We start from the raw sequence: 17,206 nt of genomic DNA, 5'->3' as shown, positions 1-17,206 counted from the left end.
CCAAAATGCTCTCGTCTTGCTGAGCACCCTTACCACCTCTCTGAGTTGTAATGTCTTCTTCAAGGTCACTACTCTGGATGACTTTATGATCAAGGACCCCAGGATTTCTCGTCCTTGTCCCTTTGTTTTCCTGACATTTCACTGGCTGTTTCATGGATATTTCTCAGTTCTTTCTCTGTCTCTCTGTCTCTCTCTGTCTCTCTCTCCCTCCATCCCTCCCTCCCCATCTCTCTCCTTTTCTCCCCCCCTCCCTTAGCCTGATGCATTCTACACAATTCTATCTTTATTTCTTCTATTTCCATATGGTATAAGATAAAATCCACTCTGTCTGTCAGCTGATAAGATGTCCTCCTTTCCCACTCCTTTCCCATCCCTGGCCACATCCTCCAGTCTCTGACGATCTTTTATTCTATTCTGTGGCTGATCTCTTTCACTCTACACGGAACAACACTGCATTTACTTACAGATAAAGGTTTGGAGGATAAGCAAATTTCCCAGGGCTCCAGATCTGATAAACAACATGGATATGATTAAAATCCATATCAGTTTCAGGGTTTCCCTACTCTGACCACACAAGTCTGAAAATAGGGAATATTACTTACAAAATTAAGAATAATTTCAAAGTATGTGCAATTAGAAATAATTACACTTTTTTAAAACTTTCCATTTTCACAATTATTCAATTGATAATTATTTTATTGGGTCCTTACTTTGAAAGACCGATAGTTAGAAACATCTACTCTAAAAACTGTTTGGGGGGCTAAAGAAACCCTGGCTTTGTAAACTTTGTCTCCTGTGTGACCTCCTCTGCATGAAGGCACCCATCCTGATTTCAAAAGCTCTTTATCAAGCCCTCCCACCCAGCTGGAAAGGAGACCAAGTTTTGCTTCCCTTCCCCAAACTAGGAGCGTCTCACCCAGAAATCTATATAGATGTTCATGGTTTACACTAGGAAACAGCATTTGACTGACCCCTTGTTGTTTGCGTATTCCATTGCACTTCTGCCCTGCTAAGACGTTGTCTTGGGAAATTCTGAGCATCACTGGCCAATGGTTCTCAGCCTATGGGTCTTGACCCGTTTGGAGGCCACATTTCATATTTTTACATTGCAATTCATAACTAGCAAAGCTACAGTTATGACGTGGCAACAAAATAAGTTACAACATGAGCAACTTATTAAGGGCTCACAGCATTAGGAAGGTGGGAAAGCACTGTCTCAAACCCTCCCCATCTAATGCATCCTAACTGCAAGGCAGACACCGTCAGTAAAAACTGCTTCCCCTCTGACAGTTTCAAAGTGGAGAAGTGCAGACTGGAGACAATGAGTGCAGACATGGCAGGGAGGCCTGTCATCTGTGCCCTATAACTGACGGTCAGGGACAGTTTCCCTATCTCAAGCCACAGAAGTACTTCCTCAATGAACATGATTGGATGAAGACTCATTGAACCAAATCGCACATATTTCTAACTTAGAAACCTACAAAACTTGTCTTGAATTTTTAGCTGATGCACATTAATCATGCCCAGATTTGCAGAGATTGGGACATGGCATTTTAATATATGCATACAGTGCATGGGGATCAGATCATGGATGCTGACATACATGTCATCTCAGGCACATCACTCTTTTGTGTAAATACTCAACTGATTGCCATCAGCCATAATTATCCCAAATGTTAAGGGATACTTGAAATTATTCCTATCTAATTATGTCTCTGTACCCACTTTACAACCTCTGAAGATAATGAGTGTGTGTGTGTGTGTGTGTGTGTGTGTGTGTGTGTGTTCTCTCTCTTCCCCCGACCCCCTGTGGGTCAGACACATGTCCACAGGTTGGAGAATCACAGTATATTGTTGATCCTTAACCTCTACATCCAATGAGACAGAATCCTTTTGTGTTTCCCAGCCTCAGGGTCCTCCTGCGCCTACCCAGCTCCTCGCTGTACAAGTACTAGGGTAACAGGTAAATGCTACTTTTCTCAGCTTCTCTTCTGAGTCTGAGAGGTTTGAAATCAGGTCCTCCCACTATGGTCTTTACCCATGCAGCCATCTCCCCAGCCATGGTGGTTCACTCTGAGAAAACAGTGGCCACGTATTTAGTTGTCATTCTCTGATATTGTCCATTGTACACGTCATGTGACCCATTAGCAAGACTTTCAATATTTGTTCTACATACATCCTAGAACTCTCTGTGTCTTCCTAGTTCCTAGTTTTAATGAATTATCATCTAAATGCTACGCAGATTGGAAGGTATGGCTGGAAGGAAAAGTCCTGTCTTCCACGTTCACATTAAAACCATGAACTAGTGATAAAGGGAGTCCTCTCTAGAATGCTGGAGTGAGCAACTCAGAGCATAGCCTAAGTGATGGCAAGGGCTCAGCTGCTTCCTGAATGTCCCCAAATTCAAGACATAAGTTATGTGCGATTAGGCACACTCAAGCTGGTATGGCCACAACCACAAAATACAAGTTCAAATAAAGTTGATATTGTTAGATGTAAGTTTAAAAAAGTTTTATTGCATATTAGATACAATGTTACAGATTTATGTGAGACTAAGCCAGTGAATTAAATATTATAAACATTTAACGCATCCATAGCCATTGTATATACTGTATATTAGCCTGACAAGTGCTTACTGGGAAGTATGTAGTGAGAAAATTGCCTCCTACCCTATGCTTGGATGACCTTCCATCAGGTATCCTCAGTGAGTCAGGATGGAGACAGGGAAGGTGAGAAGGTTTGCATGAACAGACAGCTGGAAGAGGGGCTGGTCCAGGGAAAATTATGACAGCACATTTTTTAATTTTTCCCCCACAGCAAGGTCACAAGTATGTCCTGTGTTAAGAAAGACTGGGACACACTGGTCTGAGGACAAGAACTAATTCACTAGCTCATTTTGTTCTGTTCCCGGAACAGCAAGTGCTTATTGGAGATTATTCATCGTCGAATCGGAAGTGCCGTAGGGCTGTTTACTCCTGCATCTTTCTGTTACATAACACAAGAGGATGAAATCTGGAGAACACGGAAGGTCGAACGGTTGCATGGTAACGTCATGTGAGATACATACCAAACCCTTTGCATGGGTGTCTTGTGCCTGTTGTAAAAAGCCTCCTTTTCCCAGCTCCCAAGTGTCCTTTGGTTGAACAATTGCAATGTATAGTCAGCGTTTGAACGGTTGCCAACTAAAATTCTTGCACCAGGCTCCGTAGCTGTCTGTTCTACCAAGACAAATAAGAGCAGCCCCAACCCCTCACTTGAGTGCATTGTTCACGGTGCTGAGCCGTGATTTTCCATATCTGACTGTCTTTGTGTTCACCCCAGGAGGAAGGGTGAGCCTGGTTTATTGAGTTCTTATTTCTCACAAAGCGGTAACATCTGGAGGGCTGAACGGTTTGTTGGCAGGTTCAATCTGAAGGAATTCGGCCACGGTTCCGATTGGCTCTTATCAGTAGGTGTCACTAAAGACAGTTTCAGAGACAGAAAAATAAATAGGCCAATTAAGTGATGCCAAGAACAGACTATTTTACAGTCATTTCTACTCTTTTATTGTTCTCCCAACTATAGAGGGTTCAAGATTGTAATTATTCCCTGCTTTCCCCCCCCTGCTGCAAATGAACATTTTTCCATTTTCCATTGCCGCCAAGAGAGGGACATTTAATTAATATATTTTGTGGTGCTTGATGTAGCGGGCTAGCGAAATGAAAACAGATGAAGGCTATTAATTCTAACACTTTATTGCAGTGAAGCTACAGCCAGCTGCTCTTCTGCAAACAGACTGATGGAGGCTTTGCCAGCTCCTTTCTCTGCCCTATGAGGTGCATCCTTTTTATCAGGCATCCCACCTTTGCCGTGCCTTGTGTCCCCAGAAGTCACAGACATAGGAACTCTAGTAAGAGGCCACATATTTCTGAGGTCAGCAGAAGTGACACCCAGGCCACCATGCTCAGTGGTGACTGGCACCTCCCCCCCCCCGCCCCCCGCAAAGATACAAGTCCAAGAGGAAAATCCATTTCCAAATCCAACCAACTTGCAAACAACTTCCGGGTGTTAGCTGAGAAAACCAAGCCTGGGTGTGGTCAGATAGATGGATGTTATTTGTGAAATGGACTTGAATAATTCCAGGCATGGGTCTCACTGACAGTACCCTGCTGGCCTGGGGTCGGTACCCAAGTAATACTGGCAAATAGATGAATAGCTCCCAAGCTGAAGTGCTTTGTCTAACTATGAACCTTTGCCTCAAGGGTATTTCTTGCATGCGCTTTGAAGCCCCAAATCACTGTGTAGGAAGGAGGGGTATGCTGCACTGGGGTGAGTGTTTGAAATGCATGCACTGGAGGGAGGGCCTGCATGTTCCTCTGGTTTCAGGAACATTCCATGCATCTGATTTTAGATTCTAAGGTTTGGGGACAAACCTCAGTGCTCTTTCCAAAATACTTAGGATTACAAAGATAAACATGAGCAACAGCCGGTATCAAGAGGAGCAGCAGCCGGTGTATGTTATTCACCTGTCCCATCGTTTCTCTTGATCCCACAATGGCCATGTAAGGGGGTGACTCATGTCCCCATCTTATGTGGAGAAACGTTGATCTAGCCTTGCTATATGTTTGCAGCGATACACTTACAACTTTGCAGAGTCAGGCTGGAGACCAGTCTGCCCTGCTCTGAGCCTGCTTGCTCTCTCAGTGGCCTCTTCTGACTCAGAATCCGTAGTGGCAAGCCTGAATGTTGACAAAGAGTATGTTAGGAAGAAAGAAAAAATGGGGAGAAAGAAAGCAGAGGTGAAATCTGCAGTGGAGAGCGCAGTGCTGGAATGCTGGGTCTGGTCTGTGCTCAGCACGGAGGCTATCGATGGTCCCCACAGATGGGAAATATCTACCCACAGCTCTGCCGTCCATTCTCCACACACACCAGGGAAGGACCGGTGGCCCTCATTCTCAGTGTGAACAGTCTTCCCTGCATCGTTTTGCAATTTCAGACTTGCAAGTCCAAAGAACATGATGTCATTTTCATTTATCGAACAAAATTACTAAATTACGCAGGCTATAAATCCAAATTCCCAGGTTCTCCAAGAAAAAAGACAAAACAAATCAAAAAACTTTGTTCTATGAATTGACAGTTCCATGTCACAGCTCAGGGTGCACTGGCCCTAAGATGCTCTCCATCTGTGACCCTCCAGCACAGTCTCCAACACAAGAATTTCAGAAGCCAGTGCTGCCCTTCCACGAAAGATTGGAAACATATAAATTCAAAGGAACATAGTCACAGTTAAAATGCGATATGGGTATTACTTAATACCTCTTCATAACTGTGGTATTTACAAACTACCAAATAGGTTTTTAAAGATTTATTGCACATGTATAAATATTTTGCCTGAATGTATTTAGGTCTACCACTTGCATGCCTGGTCCTACAGGAAGTCAGAAAAGGACATCAGATCTCCTAGATCTGGGGGTAGGGGTGGTTGTGAGCCATCACATAAGTGCTAGGAATCCAACACTGGTTCTATTCAAAAGTAACAAGTACTCTAACGTACCCTCCAGACCCCTGACAATGTTTAGAGAGGTTGTTTCTGTAATCCTGTGCTCTGGCATGCCCTAACACATCTGAAATAAACATTCTAGCACATTTCAAAAAACATTGTTCGTGAGTTGTTCTAGATGGAGACTATCCTGGTAGGCTTGCATTTGTGATGTACTTGGAAGCCTGGCTCAGAAGGTACCATTGGCATACTTTTGAGGGTCATCCTGATGACAAGCAGGAAAGGAGCACTCAGTGTGGAGCGACTGTCCTTTTGTCTAGATTACTGATATGATCTACCCAGATCACCAAAAGACACAGGAGCACTCAATGCAGGCCATAGCAAAAAAGGTCGATCAAACTTTACTGAAAGCCTCAGTCCTTACTGACATGTTCACAGAATCCACACCAACAAAACCCACATCTGCCTGAAATTAACAGGGCCCTTGGTCTTCAAAGACAATAGGAGTTAATGCCATTGTGTAAGGCAACAGGCTCATTAGGCAATTAAAGGGCCAACACTATCACAAAGGACCTGTCTTTAAAAGAATGTGAGCTGTCCTCCACTTGACAAACTAATAAAATAGTTTTTGGAAGAGGTGTTTCTTGAGGTGGGTCATGAAGAACATGTCGAATAAACCTTTGAAAAGTAGATGAAAGGGACCATGATATTGAGGGATCAAAAAGAAACTATGAATATATTGGGCAATGGAAGTAGTTTAGTCTAAACATGGTGGAGACCCAGCCTAAGCTACTAATGAGTGTCATTTTGGGGGAGCCCCAGAGGCACACTGAAGATTCTAAACATCAATTATTGCACTGTTTATGAAAATTAATGGAGAAAACAGATACCCAACATCTTGCAGAGAGAATTCTACTTATGTTACTATAAGTACAAAAGTGAAAAATGGAATGTTCCGTGGGTGGCAGGCCTCGGCATCAGATTTGGGGCACAGTGGGTTTGTGTTAATATTTAACCCTAGAACTGTAAATATGGAATCCAAGAATTATCAATAGAAGCTGGTCAGCTGACAAGAAATGGTACAAAGGAGAAAACAATCATGTATAAGCAAGGATTCCCAGATCCCAGAGGGTGGTAACACAGTGTATGAGGGGAAAGCATGTCAAGTCATTTAGACCAGAATTCAAATCTAGATTTCATCTTGTATGGACTCCCTGTTTTTCAAGAATCTCCTTTGACAATTCAGTGATGGATGTATGAAAGGAAATGGCAAAATAAACATCCAGTTACAGATGCAGTCAACTTGAAAAAAAATCTACAGTACACTGGCCTGGGGAACTGAGGTCTGAGCATATCAGTGAGAGAGTTTCTATCTTGGGTAGATTGAGATGGGAAGACTCGCCCTAAATGTGTGTGGCACCATCCTGGAGACTAGAGGAAATGCACAGAGCAAGTGAGGAAGCTGGCTGAGCACAGGCATTCATCCTCCAAGCTTCCCTAGAGCAGACAGTGTGACTAATGGCCTCAGCTTCTGCCTCCACCCCTCTTGACTATGATAGGATATATCTTTAAAAGGCTAAAATAAATCCTTCCTCCCTCTCTCATTTCCTCCCCCTTCCTTCCTTCTTTCCTATCTTCCTTCTGTCACTTCTGTCGGGTGTCCTATCACTGAGAAGAGAAAGGTAGCTAATATAGGATGAGAGGCCATATGAGCTATGACATCAGAGAATATGCAGATGTCAAATGAGTGCATGGAAGACATGCAACTTCATAGCCATTAGGGGAACATCAATTAAAGCGGTAGTGAAGTTTCACGACATTAGTCTGGCTTGAATACCAAAGGCTGACAGCTACCAGGTGGCCAGATGATACGAGTTCTATGACCGGATGGTGGTCCAGTCATTTCAGGAAACAGCTTGGCAGCTCCTTCAAGACCTATGGATTTATCCTGCAAAACCTAATGATTGTTTTCTGGGGATTTGTCATGGAGAAACAGACACATTCACACACAAACCTGTACACAAATGTTCATTGCAGACAAACACTGATGCCTTCCAACAGGAGCTGGTCAGATAAACTGTGGTTCGTCTGTACAACACTCAGCCATAAGGAGGAATTAATGACTAGTACATGAACAACTTGGTGGATATTCAGAGAATTATCCTGAGGAGAAAGAAAAAGTCAGTGCCCAAAAGTTATATTCCAGAAGATTCCGTGTATACAAGATCTGTTGTTTCCTTTTTTATTTTTTATATTCTGTGATGTAATGTGATGTGTTTGTGTGTAATGTGTTTGTATGCATGATGCATTCGCGTGAGTGTGCAAGTGTCCAAATGCGTGCACATGCGTGCAGAAGCCAGAAGAGCACACTGGCTTTCTTTCTGTCGCTTTCCATTTTGTTTCTTTGGACAGAGTCTCTTGGTGAGCTGGAATCTCATTGTCTGGGGAGGCTAGTTGGTCAGAAAGCTTCTGGGATCTACCTGTCTCTACTGCCTTCCATCCTGAGATTTCAAGTACATGTGATCATGCCCAGCATTTTATAGAGGTGCTGGGGATTCAAACTCAAGTCTTCACAGTCACACAGCAAACACACTTACCCAGTGGGCCATCTCTCTGGTCTTCAACTTAAATGGCATTTTTCCTTTTTTAATTGGGTATTTTACGTGCTTACATTTCAAATGTTAGTCCCTTCCCCTCTCACACCTTCCCCTCCCCCTCTTTTATGAAGATGCTCCCACCTCAATTCCCTAGCATTCCCCTACACTGGAGCAGCGAGCCTTCACAGGACCAAGGGCTTCTCTTACTGATTCTAGACAATGCCATCCTCTGCTGCATATGTGGCTGGAGCCATGGGTCCCCCAATGTGTACTCTTTGGTTGGTGGTTTAGTCCCTGGGAGCTCTGGGGGGTCTGCATAGTTGATGTTGTTGTTTTTCCTATGGGATTGCAAACACATTCAGCACCTTCAGTCCTTTCTCTAACTCTTCACTTGGGGTAAGGCTCTGGCAGAGCCTCTCAGCAGACACCCATATCAGGCTCCTGTCAGCAAAAAAATTCTTGGCATCAGCAATAGTTTGGGGGTTTGGTGGCTGCATATGAGATGGATCTCTAGGTAGGGCAGTCTCTGGGTGACCTTTCCTTCAGTCCCTGCTCCACTCTTTGTTCCTTTATTTCCTCCTATGAGTATTTTGTTCTTCCTTCCTAAGAAAGACTGAAGCATCCACATTTTGTTCTTCCTTCTTGAAGAACAAAGTCATAGATTAATAGTTGACGATGACCATAGAGAGAACTCGATGCAATGCTTTGTTGAAGGACAAATGCTGACATCTTGCATTGATGGAGCTGCCCTGGGCAGATCCTGGTTAGAATGTTGTACAATAATTTTCAGTTGTTTTTATTGGTGAGCCCTCTCAGCACAGTATCTTACTGTGTGAATCTATAATAATTATTCAGAATAAAAGTTTTTTTAACCTAGCAATTATCCTCCTGTATTTAATTAGATCCTGTAAGGAGTCACTGCATGCTTCTGGGCTATTTGGAAGAGATAGATGAAAAAGGAGGAAGGCAAGACAGTTTGGAAGAGAAAAAGTGTCTTAAAATGCAGACTATTACTAGACTATTCTAGGGAATCATGTGGGAGAAATGGAAGCAGGAGCATAGTTGGGGAGCTTCAGTAAAAAGTGAAACATGACGTCATTGGTAGTGAGAGGAAACTGCTTGCTTCTCAATAAACCACATGAACTTAATGCCATGTGAACCCCTTGAGAATTTCTATTGCCACAAAGTCCCTGGAGTGTCCAAGATAAAACAATAGCCCATAGGGCACAATTTAGAAAATTTCATGTTTAAAATGCAATCTCTCTATCTTCCCAGCATATGTATGTTCTTACAACATAAGGGTTGTGATATGAATTGGACTGCTCCAATTTATTTCTTGGGTTCATGGATTTTCGGAGCCTAAATTCCCTGTCCTCCGGGAATAAAGAGTGTTGGATTTCCTTTACAGAGTCAGTATTCTTAAAACCAATAGAAAGCTGCACACGATAAGAAGTTGGCATGAGGCACTGGGGCTGGGGGATCTAGATATATACTGTTGAGGAGCATCTAAATACAGGACGCCTGTTCATGAGCTCCAACATGGGACTTTCCAACAGTTGGGATATGGGAAATTCCGGACAGGAGACGCATCTCTGTGTTGGTAAACACAGAATTGATGGTTCCGAGAGATAAGTAACTATCATCCTGGAGTTAGCCAGTGTTCCTGCTCAAAACTCAGAAGAAATGGTAAACAAACTGGGATTGGCTCCGTGTAGACACTGGAGATTATACCTACGCCAGGTTGAGCCATGTCTAAGCTTTGCATAGCAAAGCACACTAGGAACAATCACAACCTCTTGAAAGATTTAGAGGTGCTCAACCCTACATCCCATAATATCAATACAAGTTCCTCTATGGTGAACAGATCAGTTCTATAAAAATGTCAAAGAAAGATCCATGTGGAAAATTACCTTCATTCTGGAGACAAGTGTTTGAATACTGTACAGACCTAACGGAACTTCCCGTGAGCAATCACCAAAACTGGACCTGTCACAGTGTATACTGTACTTTCTCACTACCAAGCTGGAATTGTGGTACCAAACGAAGTCATGATGACAACTGCCCAGAAAAGGAGTAATACTCACTACCAAACCTGCTGTGGAATGACCTCATTTTCTCTACTGCTGACTTGTGAGGCATAAAATGAATAAGTGTGCTTAAAAAAATAAAAACTGTACATAGGTCTTGTGTCTGTCACAAACATTACTTTGGAAAACATGGGGAAGACAAGTCTGTGAGGCTGGGTCTCCTGTGAAGGAGACTCCACTGGGGTCTTGGTACCCTCATATGTCAGTACTCTCATGTTTGCTGTTGGGCCCAACCACAAACCCCTTTTTGTATGAAACCTTGAAGGTATCATGGATGCAAAGAAGGTAATTTGATGTTTGCCCAAGATTTCGGCAAGTCTTCTGCCCATGTTCATTTCTCTCTTAATCTCCAACCTGCCAAGGTTTCCCTCTGCCTGGTGTAGTCACCTTGATGCAAGTCCAAAGAGCATCATGCCAGCGTGCCGACAGTCCGCTTCAGGTCACTGTAATTTACTTTTGCTCACTACTACCCGTAGCATATGGAAGCAATTCATTCATTTTCTTTGCCATCATTAGGATAGGAATCCTAGAATATTCTACATGTAACCCCATCATAGATTTCCCTTAACTAATTACAGACTATCTAACCAGTTTCCTTTAAAGTAAGACTTGCTGGTTAATACAGAACGGCATTGCTTCTAATAAGCTGTGCATGTTACGCTGGAATTTAAACTGTGCTGTTGTGTATAGGGAAGGGCTGAAAGTTTAGAGTTACTCCCCTTGGCAAACATTTTTTTTTTTTTTGAGGACAGCTTAAATAAGCAGTACAGAAACCAGATGTCATTTGGTAAGAGTATCTGAATGACCAAAAAATTTGCTGTCTGGATATTTTTCCCTTTATAAAAACAAGAAAAATTCTTTGGATTTATATCATATTTAGCAGCTGTGAAACAGCGCGAACATCTGTTTGTACCTATGGGGAGCTGACCCATGGGGCTCTTGTCTCCCAATCACCAACTCTCACATGCGCAGTGTATTGTTTTCTTTGCCGTTGCCTCCTGCACTTCAAAGTTTTCATTCGCTCATGTTCTATTGGCAGAGACGAGGAACTAATCCATTCATTATAAGACCAGATGATTAGGATTTTTGACACATGATCACAGCATTCTGTCCACCCAGCCTGTGCCCAGAAACATAGTCACATTGCCTCTAGCTTCAGTTTGGAGTATCCACACTTAATTGAAATAATTCAAGATTTACAAACCTCCAGCAAGACTGTAGTCGCAAGTATACAGGAGCACAAAGGACCCACGCTCGCCATTTGTAGGTTGTGGTCTCTAAAAGGCCACCCCTAAAATGATTTGTCCCTTTTCATTTATGAGAACAAATTTTATACCAGCTCTTCCTTGGAAGTTTTTCTATTAGAACTTTGCCACTGCTTTTATTAAGAGCAATTACAATTTTTTTAAATGTTACCATTTTAAAGTACCATTTTTTTTAAACTACAGTAAACACTGTGACAGGTCCAGTCTTGGAGATTGCTCACCAGAAGTTTTGTTTGCACACCCAGGGAATATCAGTTTCTAAGGGCCAACATTTTTCCTGCACTTTATAAAAATAGGGGAACTATGCTGAATTAGAACTGAATCCTACCAGGTCAAATCAGAAGCTTTATTTATACATTCGTGTGTGTGTGTGTGTGTGTGTGTGTGTGTGTGTGTGTGTGTCTGTGTGTGTGTGTGTGTGTGTGTGTGTGTGTGTGTGTCTGTGTGTGTGTCTGTGTCTGTGTGTCTGTGTAAGAGAAAAAAAGTCTGCTAAATAAAGCATTCCTGTTGAAAAAAAAAAAAAAAGGCAAGAAACAATTCATCATTTATACTAACAAAAGCTACTTCTAAAAAAAGAAGCATTCTGTCTGTCATCAGGACTCAGGATCTGCCCTTGAAAGGCTGAGCTCCCAGGGCAGCTGAACAGGCACTTTTCCACCTGGACTAGAAGTGAGCCTGGGCACAGGCCCGGGGAGGTCACACCTGGAGCCCACAGAGCACTCGGAGCACAGTGCTCTCTGGAATAGGGTCCTATTGGGTCAGGTCTCCACCACCTGGACATGAGATCCGCCTGTGGGAGGCTGAGTTCCCAGATCAGCTGCACAGGCACTTTTCCACCTGGACCAAGGGTGAGCCTGACACATAGGCCTGCTGGCTGTTCAGCAAAGGAATGCAGGGAGTTCTCAGAGCACAGAGAGGATGGTGCTCTCTGGAAAAGAGTCCTTTCTGGCTTAGAGAAGGAGCTGGGTCTTCTCCATTAGGATTCAGGTTGAGCTCCCAGAACATTTTCTCAAGAGCTCTCACACCTGAGTCCATGAAGACAGAACTGAGTCACTGCCATCAGAACTCACTGCCTGCCCACAAAGAGAAGAACAGCCAGGAGCAATCTTTCTCTCTTGAACCCACAGGACTTCAGATCCATAGGAGAGACAAGCACCAGTCAGAAACAAAAAGATCACCTACAATCACTGACAACAGGATGGTGAGAGGAAAGCATAAGAACACAGGCGATGGAAACCAAGACAACCTGCCAACATCAGAACCCAGTTCTCCCACCAAAGCAACTAGTGGATTTTGCAACACTTCAGAAAAACAAGATTTAGACTTAAAATCATACTTCATGATGATGATGGAGATCTTCAAGAAGCACATGAATAACTCCCTTAAACAATTACAGGAGAACCAGGAGAAATTACTCAAAAAACTACAGGAAAACACAAACAAAGAGGTAAAGAAATTGAAAATGAAAATAGACACAAGAAAGAAATAACAACAAGAAGAAGACAACCCTGGCGATAGAAAGCCTAAGAAAGAAATCAGGAGTCATAGATACAAGCATCACGAACAGACTACAAGAGATGGAAGAGAGGATCTCAGGGGCTGAAGACAACATAGAAAACATAGACAAAACAGTCAGAGAAGATGTAAAAACCAAAAAGATCCTAACCCAAAATGTCTAGGAGATCCAGGACACAATGAGAAGACCAAAGCTAAGGATAATAGGTGCAGAAGAGTGTGGAAAATGTCAACTAAAAAGCACAGTAAATATCTTGAACAAAATCATAGAAGAAAATTTCACTACCCTTAAGAACAAGATGACCATGAACATACAAGAAAGAATACTAAAATCAGTAAGGGAAAAAGGACAAGTAACATATAAAGGCAGAGCAATCAGAATCATACCCAACTTCTCAACAGAGACTATGAAAGCTAGAAGATCCTGAATAGAAATCATACAGACCCTAAGAGAATACAAATGACAGCCCAGATTACTATATCCAGCAAAACTCTCAATTACCATAGATGGAGAGACCAAGATATTCCAGGGAAAAAAACCAAATTTACGCAATATTCGACCACAAATCCATTTCTACACATGATAATAGATGGGAAATCCAAAACAAAGAGAGAAACTACACCCTAGGAAAAACAAGGAAATAACTAAGCAAGAAAACCAAAGAAAGTAATGACACACAAACAGAATTCTACCTACAACAACAAAAATAACAGGAAACAACAATCACTATTTTTTAATATCTGTTAACATCAATGGAATCAATTCCCCCATAAAGAGACATGGACTATCAGACTGGATATGTAAACAGGATCCAGCATTTTGCTGCATACAGGAAACTTATCTCAGAGACAAAGACAGACACTACCTCAGAGTGAGAGTCTAGAAACAAACCTTTCAAGCAAACAGCCCCAAGAAACAAGCTGGAGTAGCCATTCTAATATCAAGTAAAATAGATTTTCAACCAAAAGTTATCAGAAAAGATAAGGAAGGACACTTTTACTCATCACAGGAAAAATTTATCAAGATGAGTTCTCAATCCTGAACATCTATGCTCCAAATACAAGAACACAAACATTTATTAAAGAAATACTACTAAAGCTTAAAGCATATATTACACCATACACAATAATAGTGGGAGACTTTAACACCCAACTCTCATCAATGGAAGCAGAAACTGCGCGGAGACACATCGAAACAAGAAGAGGTTATGAGCCAATTGGAATTAACATATATCAACGGAACATTTCATCCTGAAAGAGAAGAATATACCTTTTTCTCAGCACCTCAAGGCACCTTCTCCAAAACTGATCATATAGTGGGTCACAGAACAAGCCTCAATAGATATAAGAATATTGAAATACTCCCATGCATCCTATCAGATCACCATGGACTAAGGCTGGTCTTTAACAACAACAAAGACAACAAAAAGCCCATATACACATGGAAACTAAACAATGTGCTACTCAACAATAACATGGTAATGGAAGAAAGAGATTAAGGGTTGTTTTAGAATTTAATAAAATTGAAAGTACAATGTACCCAAACCTATGGGATGCAATGAAAGCAGTACCAAGAGGAAAACTTATACCTCCAAGTGCCTCCAAAAAGAAACTGGAGAGAGCATACACTAGCAACTTGACAGCACATCTGAAAGCTCTAGAACAAAAAGAAGCAGATATACCCAAGAGGAGCAGACAACAAGAAATAATCAAACTCAGAGAAGAAATCAACCAAATAGAAACAAAAAGAACCATACAAAGAATCAACAAAATCAGGAGCTTGTTCTTTGACAAAATCAACAAGATCAATAAACCCTTAGCCAGACTAACTAGAGGGCACAGAGATAATATTCAAATTAACAAAATCAAAAATGAAAAGGGAGACCTAACAATAGATACTGAAGAAATTGAAGAAATCATCAGATCCTATTAAACAAGCCTATATTCAGAAAAACTGAAAAATCTGGAAGAAGTGGACAAATTTCTAGACAGATACCAGATCCCAAAGTTAAAGGAGGATCAGATAAACCATCTAAACAGTCCCATAACACATAAACAAATAGAAGCAGTCGTCAAACGCATCCCAAACAGAAAAAGCCCAGGACCAGATGGGTTTAGTGCAGAATTCTATCAGACATTCATAGAAGACCTAATACCAATACTCTCAAAACTACTCTACAAAATAGAGACAGAGGGAACATTACCAAACTTATTCTTTGAAGCTACAATTACTCTCATTTCTAAACCACACCAAGAGGCTACAAGAAAAAAGAACTTCACACCAATCTCCCTCATGAATACTGATGCAAAAATATGCAATAAAATTCTTGCAAACTGAATCCAAGAACATATAAAACAATCATTCACCATGATCATATAGGCTTCACCCTTGGCATACAGAGATAGTTCAATATTCAGAAATCCATCAACATGATCTACCATATAAACTAACACAATGGAAAAAAACCACATGATCATCTTACTAGATGCAGAGAAAGCATTTAACAAAATTCAATATCCCTTCATGTTAAAAGTCTTGGAAAGAGCAAGAATCCAAAGCTCATACCTAAACATAGTAAAAGCAATATTCAGCAAACCAGTAGCCAACATCAAACTAAGCAGTGAGAAACTTAAAGGAATATCACTAAAATCAGGGACTAGACAGGCTGTCCACTCTCCCCCTACCTATTCAATATAGTACTAGAAGTCCTGGCCAGAGCACTTAAACAACAAAAAGAAGTCAAAGGGATACAAATCAGTAACGAAGAAGTCAAATATCATTTTGCCGATGATATGATTTTATACTTAAGTGACCCCAAAAATTCCACCAGAGAACTTTTAAAGCTGATAAACAACTTTAGCAAAGTCGCTGGATATAAAATTAACTCAAACAAATCAATAGCCTTCCTCTACTCAAAGGATAAACAGGCTGAGAAAGAAATTAGTAAAAATATACACTTCACAATAGTCACAAACAATATGAAATACATTGGTGTGACCCTAACTAAGCAAGTTAAAGATCTGTATGACAAGAACTTCAAGTCTCCGAAGAAGGAAATTGAAAAAGATCTCAGAAAATGGAAAGATCGCTCATGTTCATGGATTGGAAGGATCAGGACTGTGAAAATGGCCATCTTACCAAAAGCAATCTACAGATTTAATTTGATGCCCATCAAAATTCCAACTGACTTCTTCATAGAGTGGGGAAGAGCAATTTGCAAATTCATCTGGAATAACAAAAAACCTAGGATAGCAAAATGTATTCTCAACAACAAGAAAACTTCTGAGGGAACCACCATCCCTGACCTCAAGCTATATTACAAGGCAATTGTGTTAAAAAAAAAAAAAAAAAAAAAAAAAAAAAAAAAACATGATATTGATACAAAGATAGGCAGATAGATCAAAGAAACAAAATTGAAGATCCAGAAATGAACTCTCACACATATGATCACTTGATCTTTGACAAAGGAGCTAAAAACATTCAATGAAAAAAGAACAGATTCTTCAACAAATAATGTTGGTTCAACTGGCAGTCAGCATGCAGAAGAATGCAAATTGATTCTTTCTTATCCCCTTGTCGAAAGCTCAAGTGCAAGTGGATCAAAGATCTCCACATTAAACCAGGTACACTGAAAATATTAGAAGAGAAAGTGGGGAAAAGCTTAGAGCATATAGGCACAGGGAAATTTTCCTGAACAGAACGCCAATGGCCTATGCTCTAAGATCAAGATTTGAAAAATGGGACCTCATGAAATTGCAAAGTTTCTGTAAGGTTAAGGACACTGTCAAGAAAACAAAATGGCAGTCAACAGACTCGAAAAGGATCTTTACCAATCCCATATCTGATAGAGGGCTAGTATCCAATAAATACAAAGAACTCAAGAAGTTAGACTCCAGAGAATCAAACAATCCTATTAAAAATGGGGTACAAAGCTAAACAAAAAATTCTCAACTGAGGAATACTTCATGACCGAGAAGCACCTAAAGAAATGCTCAACATCCATAAATATCAGGGAAATGCAAATCAACACACCCCTGAGATTCCACCTCACACCAGTCAGAATGGCTAAGATCAAAAACTCAGATGACAGCAGATGCTGCCAAGCATGTGGAAAAAGAGAAACACTTCTCAACTGTTGGTGGGGTTGTTAGTTGGTACAACCACTCTGGAAATCGGTCTAGGGGTTCCTCAGAAAATTGGACATAATACTACCTGAAGACCCAGTTATTCCACTTCTACTCATATACCCCAAAGATGCTCCA

Source organism: Micromys minutus (genome assembly GCF_963924665.1).
Source record: "Micromys minutus genome assembly, chromosome: 5".
In the NCBI taxonomy this organism is placed as follows: Eukaryota; Metazoa; Chordata; class Mammalia; order Rodentia; family Muridae; genus Micromys; species Micromys minutus.
Note: the sequence above shows the minus strand (reverse complement) of the source record.